This window comes from Mesocricetus auratus, unplaced genomic scaffold (assembly GCF_017639785.1).
Source record: "Mesocricetus auratus isolate SY011 unplaced genomic scaffold, BCM_Maur_2.0 Super-Scaffold_100013, whole genome shotgun sequence".
Taxonomy (NCBI): domain Eukaryota; kingdom Metazoa; phylum Chordata; class Mammalia; order Rodentia; family Cricetidae; genus Mesocricetus; species Mesocricetus auratus.
In genome coordinates, this window is record NW_024429196.1 from 10,883,974 (window position 1) to 10,899,687 (window position 15,714).

The following is a 15,714-nucleotide window of genomic DNA, read 5'->3' on the forward strand; positions in this document are numbered from 1 at the left end:
CAGCCTGCCTCAAGGCCCTGCCACCATCACTTTCCAACCATGAGTGACTGTCTTGTTCCCTTACAGTACTTTTGTGAAGGTATTTTATCATAGCAACAAGAAAGGTAACTAAGACAACACCCTAGCCAACTACAACACTCTCAGTATTTTCTGAACCTCTCCACTTTTATGTCATGTACAAATGCTGATGTCTCCAGCCCTCAGCAGAAACCCTTGTTGACATCTGTATAGTACTTATAGGAGCCCCACATTAGCCTAAGTCTACATTCCACTTTTGTTTTTTTCTGAAACAGGGTCTAATTCTGTAGCCCAAGCTAGACTCAAACTCACATTGCCCCAGTCTATTTCTATTTACAGGGATTATAGACATAAACTACCATACTCCTTTAATCCTACCAATAAACCAAGTAGATCCCACTGCTCTTGCCACCTTCTGGGTAAGAGTCACAGGAAGATTGAGAAACATCAGGAGGCAACACCTGGGTTAGGTCCTTTCTTTCAGCTCTTAGATGGCCTCACTCCCAATTTTAGAGAATACCTAGCATTCCCATTCACCATTCCAGGTTCTGTGGATGTACTGTAAAAACCCGAGCTCTGGGCTGGGGCCAACAAAGTTCAGTGGGAGAGTGCTTGCCTACTGTGATTAAGGCATCAAAATGGAGCCGGGCGTTGGTGGCGCACACCTTTATTGCCAGCACTCGGGAGGCAGAGGCAGGCAGATCTCTGTGAGTTCGAGGCCAGCCTGGTCTACAAAGTGAGTTCCAGGACAGCCTCCAAAGCTACAGAGAAACCCTGTCTCAAAAAACCAAAAAAAAAAAAAAAAAAGCCATCAAAATAATTATGATGATAACAAAACATATTAGTCCAAAATTCTTAACATTAGAATTTCAGATCTTGGGGAATGAAGCAGGTTAGTAGTTTAGAATGCATATTTTTTTAAAGAGGACCCAAATTCAGTTCCCCTCATGTGCAGCTTCCAACACATGTCTGGTGCTGGGGATCCAAGACACTCTTCCAGACCCTGTGAGCAGGAGCACTCGGATGTATACACACCTAAACACGTAACTGTTACAGTCTTCTTTTTAAAAAGATTTTAGATCTTGCTATAATCAAAGATAAAATAACCTAAGTGAAAAGTTGACCGATTCACTCCCAGACCTAGTCATTCCCTGCCGTGTCCCACTCTACAGGAAGCACAGTTTAGACTAGTTTACAACATGATACTCCAAGCTTCCATGAAAAGGCCCTAGATAAGGCAGCTTTACAACTTCCTCTGGCAGGAGCTCTCTCTTGACACAGTAATCTAGTCACTTCTCTGCTTAGAGGGCACTTGACTGACTCACAAACCTGACTCATAAATCTTGCCTTTATCCTTCCTGATTCTCTACCTAAAATGCTCTTTTTCTTAATACTCCCTCCACACACATTCACCAGACTCCTATGAAATATAGCCTGGATCCATGTCCAACTACTTTCAAGAAACCCTGAGTCCAGACTCACAACCGAGTGTCCTACTTTCTTCTCATCACTTCTTTCTCTTAACCTCTCTGTCTAAAGCATATGAAAACGCTTTCAATAAAATTTCCAACTCTGCTTCATAAAAACAACAACAAACTTTCTTGGTAAGGGAGATACACACCAGGCATGAAAATTATCCTTAAAGTGTAATTTTAATGGCTGCAGTCTGCATTTATCTTTACAGAATCAGACTGAGGCTTCCCTGCTGAGACGGATGCTCAGAATAGGTAGTAGTGATGAAGTGATAATCCATGCGTGGAGGAAAAACAGAACTACCAGTGTTTCCACCAACCTAGTGAAACACCAAACATTTTAACCAATACAGAACATGCAAAAATAATCTGTTAGATGGTTTAATCCTCTAAAAACCTCAAAGAACACCTTTTTAAATTGCTTCATTTTCTCTAAACCCTTTAAATGACTTATTCATGGAAAACTTACACAAGGATTGGGAGACAGGGCAAAGAAACAAATCAGAATCACAACCACAATACGATTTTCTGCGTCCTAGGCTACTGAAAAGCTTATATAAATATGGGCTGTGTACTTTCCTAGCATGTGAAAGGCCCTGGGCTCAATCTCCAAAGATATACCATCATGCATCACTTAACAGGGATATATTCCAAAATATTTAATAGGCTATTCTATAGTGTGAACATCATAGAGCATACTCACACAAACTAAGGCTATGATGTCACAGGGCAATATAATCTCCAAGGGACCATCATTGCATATCAATCCATCACTGGCTGAAACACAGTTTAAATACATGTCTGTGTGAATTCTTCATTCTTGCTCTTTAATAGGGACCACAATACACTTCCCATTCCCAATAAAATTGTGTCCCACTGAATGCCTGCAAAAATTCAATTTTTTAGCTTTTTTTGAATTTCATTCTTGATTTGGTGAGGCAGTTTTTTGTTTTGTTTGTTTTAACAGCATATAACCCAAGGCCCCATGAGCACCATGAGCCCTTACAAAACCTCCAGACCCAGATGTAGTTGCACATGCCTGTATGTAATCCAGAGGCTGAGACTATATAGACCGTCTAAGCTATGAGTTTCAAGTTAGCCTTAGTTACAGTGTGAGATCCATCTTAAAAAATAAAATCACAGGCTCCAAATATTTCCAAATTAAGTTAGGTGTGGTAACATATGCCTATGGCATCTATAATCACAGCACTGAAGAAGGTAAAAAGGAGCATTGTGAGTTCTAAGCCAACCTTGGTCACATAGCACGACTCTCAAAAAGGAAAAAAAGAAAAAGAAAGCTACAAAGATATTTAATTATTGCTAAAAAATATCAACCCTAATCATAAAGAAAATTTTGTATTACATTTGATAACACTTTTATACTAAATTTCCACTTATAGCACTATTTAAATATGCATGATAAATAACAATATACAAAAGTAGATCACAGCCAAGTGGTGGTGGTATACACCTTTAATCCCAGTACTCTGGAGACAGAGGTAGGTGAATCTCTGAGTTCAAGGACAGTATGATCTACAGAGTGAGTTCCAGAACAGCTAGGGCTACACAGAGAAACCCTGTCTTGAAAAATCAACAACAAAAACAAAAAGCTACAAGCCACTGAATTAGTAAAATATAATTCAATAAAGCTTTCATACATTAACTGGCTTATGCAATTTTTAGCAACCCTGTGTAAGCCATTTACTAGGGTTAGGTGGGAGAGTCCATCAGCACATCACATGGCAAATAGTTCTGAAACATGTCTCCCTTGTTCTAGTTAGTGGTTAAGAACACTTGCTGCTCTTGCAGGACCTAGTTTCAGTTCTCAGAACACACAATACACATCCATAGCTCCAGTTTCAGAGAATCTATCACCCTCTTCTGGCCTCTGTGGGCACCAGGAATATACACAGTACTCATGCACATAACTTATAAAGTATTAAAACCAAAACTGCCTGTAATCCCAGAATCAGAGAGTAAAGAAGATGGTAAGTTTGAATCTAGCCTGGGCTACATAATGAGGCTCTCCCTCACACAAATCAGGGGAGGAAGGTACTAGAGAAATAGTTTACCATTTGCAGCTCTTCCAAGACTGAAGTTCAGTTCCCGGCACCCAGGTCAGGCAGCTCACAATCACCTAAAATTTCAGCTCCAAGGAATCTGATACCTCCACAGGTACTTACACTCATGTGCACATAGTGTCGTCCCCCTCCCATAGTCTACAGTAATCAAAACACAGGATGGAGACAGACAAGCTCAGCAGTTACTGGCTGCTCTTCAGTGGGTGTAAGTTCAATTCCCAGAATTCACTTGGGGTTGACAGCCACCTGTTGACTCAGTTTCAGAGCATCCAACACCTTCTGGGCTCTGTGAGCACCACATGCACAGTGCACAGACACGCAGAGGCAAACCACAAACAATAGTGCTAGGCATAGTGGCACACTCTTTTAATTCCAACACCTGAGATGGAGGCAGGCAGATCTTTATTAAGTTCTAGGCCTGGTCTAAATAGTAAGTTCCAGGACAGCCAGAGCTACACAGTGAGACCCTGTCTTAAAATAATAATAATAATAATGAATCCTGAAAATTTTCAATAAAAGTAATAATAATAAATAAGAACAATCCAACATAGCAAGTTATGAAAAGAAATCTGACCAGCTAAAGGTAGCTCTGCAGCAAACTAAGTCTCTACCAAGCCTGAGGTCCTTGGTGACATCCTTAGTCACATACACAAGCACACACACAGAGTTTCCTAACAGAGGGACACTGAGCAGCTTCACCATTACAGAACCATTAATAACAATAGTAACAACCTTATAAACTACATATATTTCAGACATTATATGTGTATACATATATGTATGAATGTATATATACATGATGCATATATACTCCTTAATTACATGTTATCTCTTAATTCCTCATATAAGTCATATGTGGAAACTATTATTCTTTCCATTTTAAAGGATAAAAGTCCTGGCTGGTGACCCTTCCTGCAATCTTGGTACTTTGAAAGCAGAGGCAAGAGTTTTAAGAATTTAAGACCATCCTTAGCTACAGTATGAGTTTGAGGACAGCCTGGGCTCCATGAGACCATGTCTTCAAACACCACCAGAAATAATTCCTCTGAGCCCCACACTCTTCACACTCAAGAGTTCTTTCTCACTTTTCCTTAAAAAAGAAAAAAGAAAAATCTACATGTATGTGCTATGCAAAAAACAATAATAAATAAAAATAAACAGACAGGTTTGACTGAGCATTTATTCTATCAGTGGTAACACACTGGTCTGACATAGGCAAGGCCATGTTGAATTCAATCCAAGACTGTTAAAAAAAAAAAAGCCAGGGCGGTGGTGGCACTCACCTTAATCCCAGCACTCAGGAGGCAGAGGCAGGCAGATCTCTGTGAGTTCCAGGCCAGCCTGGTCTACAGAGAACGTTCCAGGACAGGTAGGGCTGTTACAAAAAGAAATCTTGTCCTGAAAACCAAATAATTAAACAAATAAACAAACAAAACAGACTAACATTTACACATAACTAGCAAACACATCTGACTTCCACAAAGCTCTTATTTTTTCACAGCCCTCGCCATGCGCCGCTTTTGGAACTGTAATGGTAGTGCACACCTCAAAGTTTAGCACTTGGGAGAAGAAGGAGAATTCCAGACAGGGCTCCAAAGTAAAACTCATCTTTTTACTCAGAATGAGACAGAGGATCCCTCTCTCTCCAAGCCAGCAGGAAGAATCTCAGCCTGGCCACCAAAATAAGAAAAACAGGTCGTGGGCTGGTGAGATGTGTCAGGAATAAACTTGCTTGTCTCCAAACCCAACAACCTGAGTTTAATCCCTGGATTGCCACATGGTGGAAAGAAGTGACTCCAGTTGTCCTCTTACTTCCACAAAGGTAATCTGACATGCACACACATGCATGAGCTAAGTGATGGCTATATAAGTAATACTCTCAACAGGCTTCCGGTCCCACCTAGTTGCTCCTGCAACTTCTCCATTTAACAGCATAAAAGTATTACAAAAAGCAATATTTACAAGTACACATCAAGCCAGGCGTTGGTGGCACACACCTTTAATCCCAGCACTCAGGAGGCAGAGGCAGGCGGATCTCTGTGAGTTCAAGGCCGGGCTGGACCAATAGCCTCCAAAACAATACAGAGAAACCCTGTCCCATAAAACCAAAAAAAAAAAAAAAAAAAGAAAGAAAAAAGTACACATCAAATGTATTGTTCAAAGGTGGTGTTTTTTGCTCTTCTCTGCAATCTTATTTTTCTATCCACACATTCATCTTTTAAAAAGACAAAAACTACAGCTGAAACCAATATGTCTTTAACTTTTTCTCTTACTTTATGTCTGTATTTCCTATATAAGATTTTACTGGGTCTGGAGATGTGGCTTAAGATTAGAGACCACGCCGGGCGTTGGTGGCACACGCCTTTAGTCCCAGCACTCGGGAGGCAGAGGCAGGCGGATCTCTGTGAGTTCGAGACCAGCCTGGACTACCAAGTGAGTTCCAGGACAGCCTCCAAAGCCATAGAGAAACCCTGTCTCGAAAAACCAAAAAAAAAAAAAAAAAAGATTTGAGACCACATGTTGCTCTTACAAAGGACCTGAGTTCAATTCCCAGTACCCATCGGGTGGCTCACAACCATCTGTAATCCCAGTTACAAGGGACTCAACAGTCATGCACACAGTGCACACATATGCGTGCAGGCAAAACATTCATAATCATAAAGTAAAAATTAGTAAATCACACAAAAAGGAGTAAGATCTGAGTTCAGTTCCCAGCACTGAGGTTGAGTGGTTCACAACTGCCTGAAACCTAAGCTCAGGGGATACAATGAGATCAAGACTTTTACTGAGCCCTGAGCCCCTGTCCCCCATGTAAAGACACATCCTTCATGTAAACAGGAAATACCCAAACTCAAACTAGAAAAAGATTCTGCAATATAACTGACTGCATTTATCACAAGCTTGAAGTTCAAAAAATAAAAAGAAACTCATTGAGAAGACTCAACCAAAACTAATGCTTGATCTTGGATAGAATCTGGAAATAGAGTAAGGGCATTAGAGGAAACATATTTACTAGTACTGTACCAATGTTATCTCCTGGCCTACAGTATGAGGAATTAAATTCAGAAATCCACAGAGGTAGCAAATATTCTATCACTGGGCAACATCCCCAGTCCTAACTTCTTGAGTGTGTATGTGGGGGGGAGGGGAGTCAGATAGATACAGACAGACAGACGAGAGTTTAGCCAAGGGGCGCTGAATGTCCTTGAATTCTGAATGATTCTCTTAACTCCTAGAGCAGAAATTAGAGGCTTTATCATCATACTAAGTATAATCTCTAAGTTTTGATCATTGGACCTGGGTCAGGTAAACTGTTAGTGTTATGGTGGAAGTCCCACCCAAGCCCCCTCCCCTATCTCTCTCCAAACCCTGCTGCATCTCCCCCAGAGATGCTTAAGACCACTCTCACAGGGTATTTAAACTGTCCCTCAGAAAACAGACTCCTGGTTTCCCAGTCTCTCTTTCCCATCTCCTCTCTGGGAGCTGGAAGGCCATCTGAGAGCGTTGTATTCATTAAACGTGGGCTTTTTTTTTCTAATTAGGTTTGATTTGGCCTGATTTGGATTGCTGCATAGGCTTATGGGGTGTACTGACTTTTCAGTTAGATAATAGGAAATGCTGATTAATGAGAATACTTGGGCCTTTTATTAAGTTTTCTGTATACCTATAATTATTCCAATTATTTAAAAAAGTACCCTATAATACTTTCTTTTTTTTTTAAAGATTTTATTTATTTATTATGAATACAACATCCTGCCTCCATGTATGTCTGCACACCAGAAGAGGGCACCAGATCTCATTATGGATGGTTGTGAGCCACCATGTGGTTGCTGGGAATTGAACTCAGGACCTCTGGAAGAGCAGTCAGTGCTCTTAACCTCTGAGCCATCTCTCCAGCCCCCTATAATACTTTCTAACAAACAAAATATATAAATATGGTAACTTGAGCATTTCCTTCCTTGAAAAGCAACTTACATTAAATTGATAATGCCAAAGCTAATGCAGTGCAAGCTGCTGCTTCATTCACAGATCAGGTCTTATCAAGTACTCTCCACCACACACCCAGTATTAAAAAAAAAAAGCTTCTGTTAGAACGAAGATTTTACTGAGTTAATAGATACTTATTAAATATTTAGTGTATTCCAGACTTCCAAAGGATGCTAGAGATGTTGCTAAACTTAAGTTTATAGCAGATTAGAGAAATAAAACATAAACATAAGAAACTGTCAACTTGTTTTATGAAAACTTTTAACGAATGTTAATGACTAACAATGGTTAACAGTAAATGTTTACATATATAAAAGAAAACCCTGTCGGGTGTTGGTGGCACACACCTTTAATACCAGCACTTGGAAAGCAGAGGCAGGCGGATCTGAGTTTGAGGCTAGCCTGGTCTACATAGCATGGGCCAGGATAGGCTCCAAAAGCTACATAGAGAAACCCTGTCTTCAAAAAAAAAAAAAAAAAAGCCCTTTGATTAACTGAAACCTTCAAAGTGGACATTAACACCTGCACACTTGAGTGTTATAAGCATAACACACAACATATTTAATATCCTATCTTATACAGTCACTGGTGTCTAATGCTTAAAAAAAATACTACCAAAGATTGTTTCTCTGCCCTAGAAATTTACTGTTTAACTCTTGCATAAAACAAAATGAGGCAAAGGTAACAGCAGTTAACAACAAAAAGTCCACATGAACCAAATAGTTTTTAGTCTAGGACCATTTGGGGATGGGGTGAAGCTTGGTTGGTAAGAGTGCTGGCCTAGCATGTAGGAAACCATGGGTCATAAAACCATTCAGGAGACTGAGTTTGAAGCCAGCTCAAACTACAAGCCACTGTGGGGGAGGGGATGAAGAGATCTAGCAGTCTCAAAAATTAGATCAATTTTGTACAGAAATATCTAAGACAGCTAACTGAATGTTAAAAATAAAATAAAGAACAAATGCAATTCAGGAGTCTGGATTAATTCTTCAAAATAATAAGACTTTGCAAACATCTAGTTGCACACACCTGAAACCCAGCCACTACAGAGGCTGAGGCAGGGAGGGTTATGGGTGTGAGGCTAGGCAAGTGTATATAATGAATTCTAGGCAAGCCTGGGTGTGCAGCAAAACCAGGTCTCAAATCAAAATAAATAAAACTTAAAGCAACTTAAAGAAAACTTCTATCTCCTCTCTAAAATGTTCAGCAGACAGAATTCAAAGTGGTAAACAACATTCCAGGAGACCCAAACACAACCAGAGACAGGCAGGGTGTGGCAGCAGGCTGGGATATCCCACTTCAGAGGTGGAGGTGAGGGTTTGGGGTCAGTGAGGGTTGGGGGAGGGTTCAAGGTTACTCTCCAACCCTGGGTTATGCCAGAAGAAACCCAGTCTCAAAACCCCCCCAAAAAATTTTTTTAGGAATTTTAAGTCTTTCATCTAAAGACTCAGTGCGAAGAGGCAGGCAGATTTCTAAGTTTGAGGCCAGCCTGGTCTGCATACAGAGTTCCAGCAGAGCCAGGACTATGCAGAGAAACCCTGTCTCAAAAAATAAGCAACAACCTCAGCAGTAATAATTGTCCTAAAGCTTTAAGACTCATAATATTCTAATATCCCAATAAGTCTGTCCCAATTAAAAACTAAATATAAGTAGTGACTTAAGATGTACCTTTTTTTGAGGTAAGGTCTTAGATAAGATAAGATAGCACAGGTCCTTGAATTTAGATCTGGTCTCCATCTCCCCAGTGCTGGGATTATATACAGGCCTGCCCAGCAGTGTTAGGATCTAACCCAGGTCTTCATGTACACTAGGCAAAACTCTACCAACCACAACTCCAGTCTGGATGTTTCAAAAACTCTTAAATATGGCAACACAAGAATTATGCTAACTACCAGGTGGTGGTGGTGGTGGTGGTGGTGGGTACACACCTTTAATCCCAGAACTTGGAAGGCAGAGGCAGGAGTATCTCTCTGACTTCTAGGCCAGCCTGGTCTACAAAGAGAGTTCTAGGACAGTCTCCAAACCTACAGGCAAACCCTGTCTCGAGGAAAAAAAAAAAACCAACAACAACAAAAATTATGCCAACTTCTGCAATTTAACATGATATATGACTAAAATTGAAATCTATGCAGATCACTCTGACCAAGTCATCTGATTAATAAAAATGTATTCAGGTCCAGGTGTGGTGGCACACATCTTTTAATCCCAGAACTAGGCACGCTGAGACAGGTAGATTCTTAGACTTCTAGGCTAGCCAGGGCTACATGGTGAGACCTTGCCTGGAGAAAAAAAAAAGAAACTGCAGGCAGGCAGGCAGGCAGGGAGGTGTGGGGTGTGATGGTACACGCCTTTAATCCCAGCACTCGGGAGGCAGAGGCCCGAAGATCTCTGTGAGTTCGAGGTCAGCCAGAGTGAGTTCCAGGACAGCCTCCAAAACAATAGAGAAACCCTGTCTTGAAAAACCAAAAAAAAAAAAAAAGAAAATGTCCCTTCGGGAGGCAGAGGCAGGCAGATCTCTGTGAGTTCGAGGCCAGCCTGGTCTACAGAGCGAGTGCCAGGACAGCCTCCACAACAATATAGAGAAACCCTGTCTCGAAAAACAAACAAACAAAAAAAAAAAAAAAGAAAGAAAGAAAATGTTCCTTTTAATCAGTATCAAACACTTTCTGGCACATTTGAAGAAATGGCAGGCAAAGTAGAAAAGTACAAGTTTCTTGTAAATTAAGTAATATTCTTCAAAGAACATACAGAACAAACATCTGAACCAGCAATGTGAAAACACTAGTAATCCCTGTACTTCTGGAAAGGAGCTGACACAGGAAATACCCAAGAGTAAAGAGCAGCCTGAGTTACGTTGCACATATGGTAGACCTGCATTAAAAGCATACTCTTCCCCCCAGAATTCCTATCTGTAAGTCAAACGTTCAACTGTGGCAAATAGCAGATCAGAAAATGGTACAAATCCCTGCAGTTTTCTCCATTTCCTCCTAGGCTCACCTATTTGTAACTTTTAAAGTACTATTTAGTTCTCCGAAAAATACAAAGTGTCAGAGTAAAGTGTGCTACTCTTTCTTTCTTCCTTCCTTTTTTTTCTTTCTTTTCTTTTTTCTTTTTCTTTTTTGCAAAGAACATATACATACATGCCTAAAGGCACAAAAACATATCTTTGGAAACATGTAAGAAAGTTAAGATTGTTTGGCTCCAGGGAAACAAGAGGGTTTTAATTCTATGCCCTATTGAACATTTTCAATTTTGAATGTAAGTATTATTTATATTCAGTGGACCACTAGTTAAAGACTGATTAAAACCTCTCTCTCCCATCTTTCCCCATGTTTCATGAAGGCAGAGATCTGTCTTATCTCTCACTATCCCAGTTGATGGATCCATAGCTGTTGCTTGAAAAACACTACTCAAATCAATGAATGAACTGTATGACTGCTTAACTTTCGCACTAAATTTTACACTTGTCTAACACTTAACTGCTCAACTCAAGACATCTAATCCAACTCCATCCTATATAAAGTCATGTTTCGGGCTGGAGAGATGGCTCAGAGGTTAAGAGCACTGACTAGTCTTCCAGAGGTTCTGAGTTCAGTTCCCAGCAACCATATGGTAGCTCACAACCATCTGTAATGAGATCTTATACCCTCTTCTGGCCTGAATGCCAGAATACTGTATGTATAATATAAATAAAATCATTTAAAATAAATAAATAAATAAAATAAAGTCATGTTTCTCTTACCTTTTCCCCAACCCTGTACATGAGCTCTAAAACCCAAAAGACACCCTATCTCCACCAACTCCACTCTTATCCAAACTATAACATGTTCAACAAGCATCTTCAACATAGCTGGAAACCGTGTTACATGTCTTTTAATGGTCCAAGGCCAAAACTCTGACCCCAAGTGGGGGTGACTTTTGACATAGAACATAATCTATAGAACATAAATCAGACTATTACTCTTGGCTTTCAAATTCCAAAATTAAAATGTTTTTAAAACTAAACTCTGGCCCCTAGCTACTCCAGCTCTCTTACAGGGTCTACCTTCATTGAGCTTCAAATTCTATTCCACCTCGGGGCTCATCCATTTGCATTTCTTTCAGAAGGTTTCTGCTTTTTCAGATATGTCAAATGTCACCTTAGACATGCCTTTCCTTACCACAGAATCTGAAATAATTTATCCCAATCACTACAATTCCTTATTTTCTTTTGGAGCACTATCCTGAAGCATTAAAGAAAGCAGAGTTCATAGATATATCCCTAACTCCTGCAATACAGTTTAGCACAGGGATCAGTTCTTCCTATCAGAAAACTAACTTTAAAGATGGTTCATACACTTGAAGCTCAATTACTGAGGATGAAAGATGAAAAGACATGGATATATGATTTTACACATTAACATATTGGTAAAAGAAAGCAGGGCCTGGTGAGGTAGGACTCCCAGGAATGTGAGGTTAGCTGAGCTACACAGTGAGTTACAGACCAGTCAGGGCTATACAACAAAAACCCTTCAAGAGACCGGGGTGTGATAGCACATGCTTTTAATCCCAGCACTAGGAAGACAGAGACAGCTGGGAATACATTATAGAGAGACTTTGTCTCAAAAAGCAAAGCAAGCAAGAAAACAAAAAATCAACCCCCTCCCCCCTAAAAAAAACCACCGAAACAGTCCAACAACTCACAAATAACATGAGGAAGGGGAATGTAATTTTAAAAAAACAAAACAAAACTGTGCACTACTGTTAAAATTCATTTGTGACTCTTGGGGAAGAGACTTCCAAATACTGTATATGGGCAAAAGAGCCGAAGTTTAGTTGATTAGATCACTTTTTTTTGTTTTTGTTTTTGTTTTTTTGTTTTGTTTTTGCTTTTAAAGACAGGGTTTCTCTGTATTGTTTTAGAGGGTCCTGGAACTCTTTGTAGACCAAGCTGGCCTCGAACTCAGAGATCTGTCTGCCTCTGCCTCCCGAGTGCTGGGATTAAAGGCGTGTGCCACCACCGCCCGGCTGGGTTTGAGGTAAGTTTTAGGGCAAGTATCTTTTCTATTGAAATCAGTAAAGACAGACACACACACCACACTTTTTTTTTCCAGAAGGCGGTGCTGGAGTTGAACCCAGGGCTTCTTGCATGCTAGACAAATGCTGAAGCATTGAGCTATATCTCCAATTTAGTACTTTACATCTTATTTTCAAATAGAAACGCAGAGGGCACTGCCATCCAGCCAGTAATAGTAACCAAGGAGGACAGAGGGTAACTTTAAATTCAAAGATGTTCTACTTGCATGCACCGTAATGGTAGGGAAGGGTCTAGACTCTAGTACGTAAACAAGTGCTGGAGAGAGTCTGTGGCTCTTATTTCACCAGCCCGTAAGTGTCGAGGCAGGAGGTGCAGCATGCACGTAGACTACTCCTCCCCAAAGCTATCAATCTTCACTGTCTGCGGAAACAAAAGTGAAAATACTCGTGGCTAGGATGTATGAGATTGATGCCACCCCCTTCAATAGAGACTGTGGTCTCCGTGTGCGCATGTAAATAAGCGGGAGAGCACACTCTCACCTTCCCTCCTTAGGAGGAAAATGAGGCCGAGGGAGGGGCGGCCGGCAGTGGATCGGGGAGGCCCGGGATCCGATCCAGGGGTTGCCTGGCTTAAGAGTCAGCAGTCGAAGGAGCCGAGGTCACTCACAGGACACCATCTTGCTGGGCCTCCAGCTCTCAGCCCGCTCCCCTCCGCCAGGTCGCCCCTAACTCCGTTCCTCCGCCCCATCCCCGCCACCCATTCGCCGGGAAGGGAAGTTTCCCTGCGCCCGCAGCCGGGCTCCCCAGCTTTCAGCGGGGTTACCTTCTGCGGAAGCAGGGCGAGGGCAAGGGCCCGGGGAGGGAGGCAACCCGCAGGCGTGAAGGACGAAGCCCCCGGCTCTGAGGGTGGGCGGCGGCGGCGGCTGTCAGCTCGCGTTCCCCGGCTCACAGCGCTGCCATTACTGTGCGCCGAGGCCGCCTCCCCGGCCGGCCACCGCCACCACCCCGGTGCCACGGGGGTGCCCGGAGCAAGGCGCCGCCACTCACCTGCTCCCGAGGGAGCCGTACAGACAAGGCCGCTGCCGCGGGGCAGGACGGGGGTCAGGGAAGTAGGACGGACAGGTGTCGGGATCGGGGAGCCAGTCGTCCTCCAGGGCTCCGGGCTTTGCCCGACACACGCCCTCCGCTCTGCTCTCCCAGACTCTTGCACTCACACACCCGCAGGATGCAATGGTCCAGTCCAGGTTACGGCAAGCGCAGGGAGCCACGCTTCGAGAATCGCGAAGCCCTTGCAATCAATTGTCAAAGTAATTCATTGCCCAGCATACTTGTCAATGAGGCAATCGCAGTTCCCTGAGCTCAAGGGGTGCAGTACCCACAAAATTTGGCAACTATTGATACCCAAATTACAACGGGGAGAGGGTTTCTCTTTGCTTCATTTGTATGAGGTTTTGTTTTTTTTTTTGAGCTAGGTGACTCTTGCAGGCCTGGTACTCCTTTTACAGCCTGAGCTGGCATTGAACTAGCAATCTTCCTGTCTCAGCCTCGCCATTAAGCCACCACTCCTGGCTGGGGTTTCTCTGTGTCACTTTGGAGCTTGTCCTGGGGCTCACTCTGTAAACCAAGCTGGCCTCGAACTAGAAATCCGCCTGCCTCTGCCTCCTGAGTGCTGGGATTGAAAGTATATGACTACTACGCCCAGCTCTGGCTGTTATTTTTACCCTCGGACAAATTCAAAGACCTAAATATTTCTTTACAACTGATTTTTCTTTTTTTAGGGTCTTTGTTTTGTTTTTTTCGAGACAGGGTTTCTCTATGGCTTTGGAGCCTGTCCTGGAACTAGCTCTTGTAGACCAGGCTGGTCTCGAACTCACAGAGATCCGCCAGCCACTGCACCTTCCAAGTGCTGGGATTAAAGGCGTGTGCCACCACTCCCATCCCCCATCTCCCCACCCCCACCCCCTTCTCAAAATAAAATCTTATTTCCAGATGCAATAAATTCTACCAATCTCTCTTCTCATAGCACTTGAAAGTGTACTTTTTTTTCTTTTTTCTTTTTCTTTTTTTGAGACAAGGTCTGACACAGCCCAGACTGGCCTCAAACTCCCTATTCAGATGAGGCGGGCCTTTAATTCATGATCATACTGCAGCAACACACTCATTCATGAATCCTCAGAGTGCAATGTCAAGACCTCCTAAAGACTTTTTCAGTAGACCCTAGACTAAAAATCATTTTCATGTAGCAAGGTGTGATGTAGCACTCCTAAAAACCCCAGGACTTAGAAAGACAAGTGTCAGGTCAGCCTGAGCTATACAGCATGACTGTTTCCGAAAAACATTTTAATAATATGATACACAATGCTCTTTGTCTTTCTTACTGGTTTTCTATCTGAGCTGACAGTGGTACAGAACAACAGCTACACTGGCAACCTGGCAGAAATAACCACTGAAATCTCAAACTCACCCGCTTGCATCCTACTCCCTTCCGTGCACTCAGTTTTTTTAGGAATGGAACGCTATTGGCAGGTCTGGGGGCATCTGCCTGTCTTCCCAATACCTGGGAAACCAAGTCAGCAACATCAGCAGTCTGCCTACACAATGGGTTCCAGGCCGAATACAGCTATACATGATATGTCAAAAAGTAAAGGCACATTCCTTACATCCCAGCCACTTAGGAGGCAGAAGCAAGTGGATCCCCCCACCCCAATCCTGCCTCTGAATTTTGAGTGCCAGGATTAAAGGTGTGCACCACTATCACCCTTTGGTGGGGCACTTAAATTTAAAGGGGTTTAATTACCATACCAATTCAGCAGTAGTCAAGCCTCCAGCGGTGAAGTGTTGAAGTCTCAAATCTCTTCTGGTCCTGAGCAGGAGGAGTCGATGGTTCAGAGAGACTAGAGATACATAGGGCCTCCTCCCTTTCCTTATAAAGTCATGGTGGGAATACACCCATGGAGCTCCACCCTAATGACTTTATCCAATCATATTAGCTCTGAAGGCCACAGTGAGAAACTAAATCCATAATTAGATTAAATCACCCAAACTAGAGAGGTGGCTCAATGTTAAAAGTTTTTGTAGATCTTGCAGAGGGACCTGTGTTGGTTCCCAGCACCCATATGACACCTCTCAACTGTCAGCAC

At 42.3% G+C, this 15,714-nt stretch overlaps 1 protein-coding gene across 6 annotated transcripts in view; it reads right to left on the minus strand.

Moving 5' to 3' along the window:
- Positions 1 to 13,785, minus strand: part of Cul2 (cullin 2) — a 42,457-nt gene extending 28,672 nt beyond the window's left edge. The window contains exons 1-2 of one of the 6 annotated variants that reach the window (XM_021235992.2): positions 13,622 to 13,785; positions 12,841 to 12,995 (exon numbers count right to left, since the gene is read on the minus strand). The gene's annotated coding sequence lies outside the window, so the exon portion shown is untranslated. Of the gene's footprint in view, positions 1 to 2,193; positions 2,291 to 12,840; positions 12,996 to 13,397; positions 13,562 to 13,621 lie in introns of those variants that run through there. The other 5 variants (XM_013124558.3, XM_021235991.2, XM_013124557.3 and 2 more) reach the window with 5 other exon arrangements.
- Between the last annotated feature and the right edge of the window lie 1,929 nt (positions 13,786 to 15,714).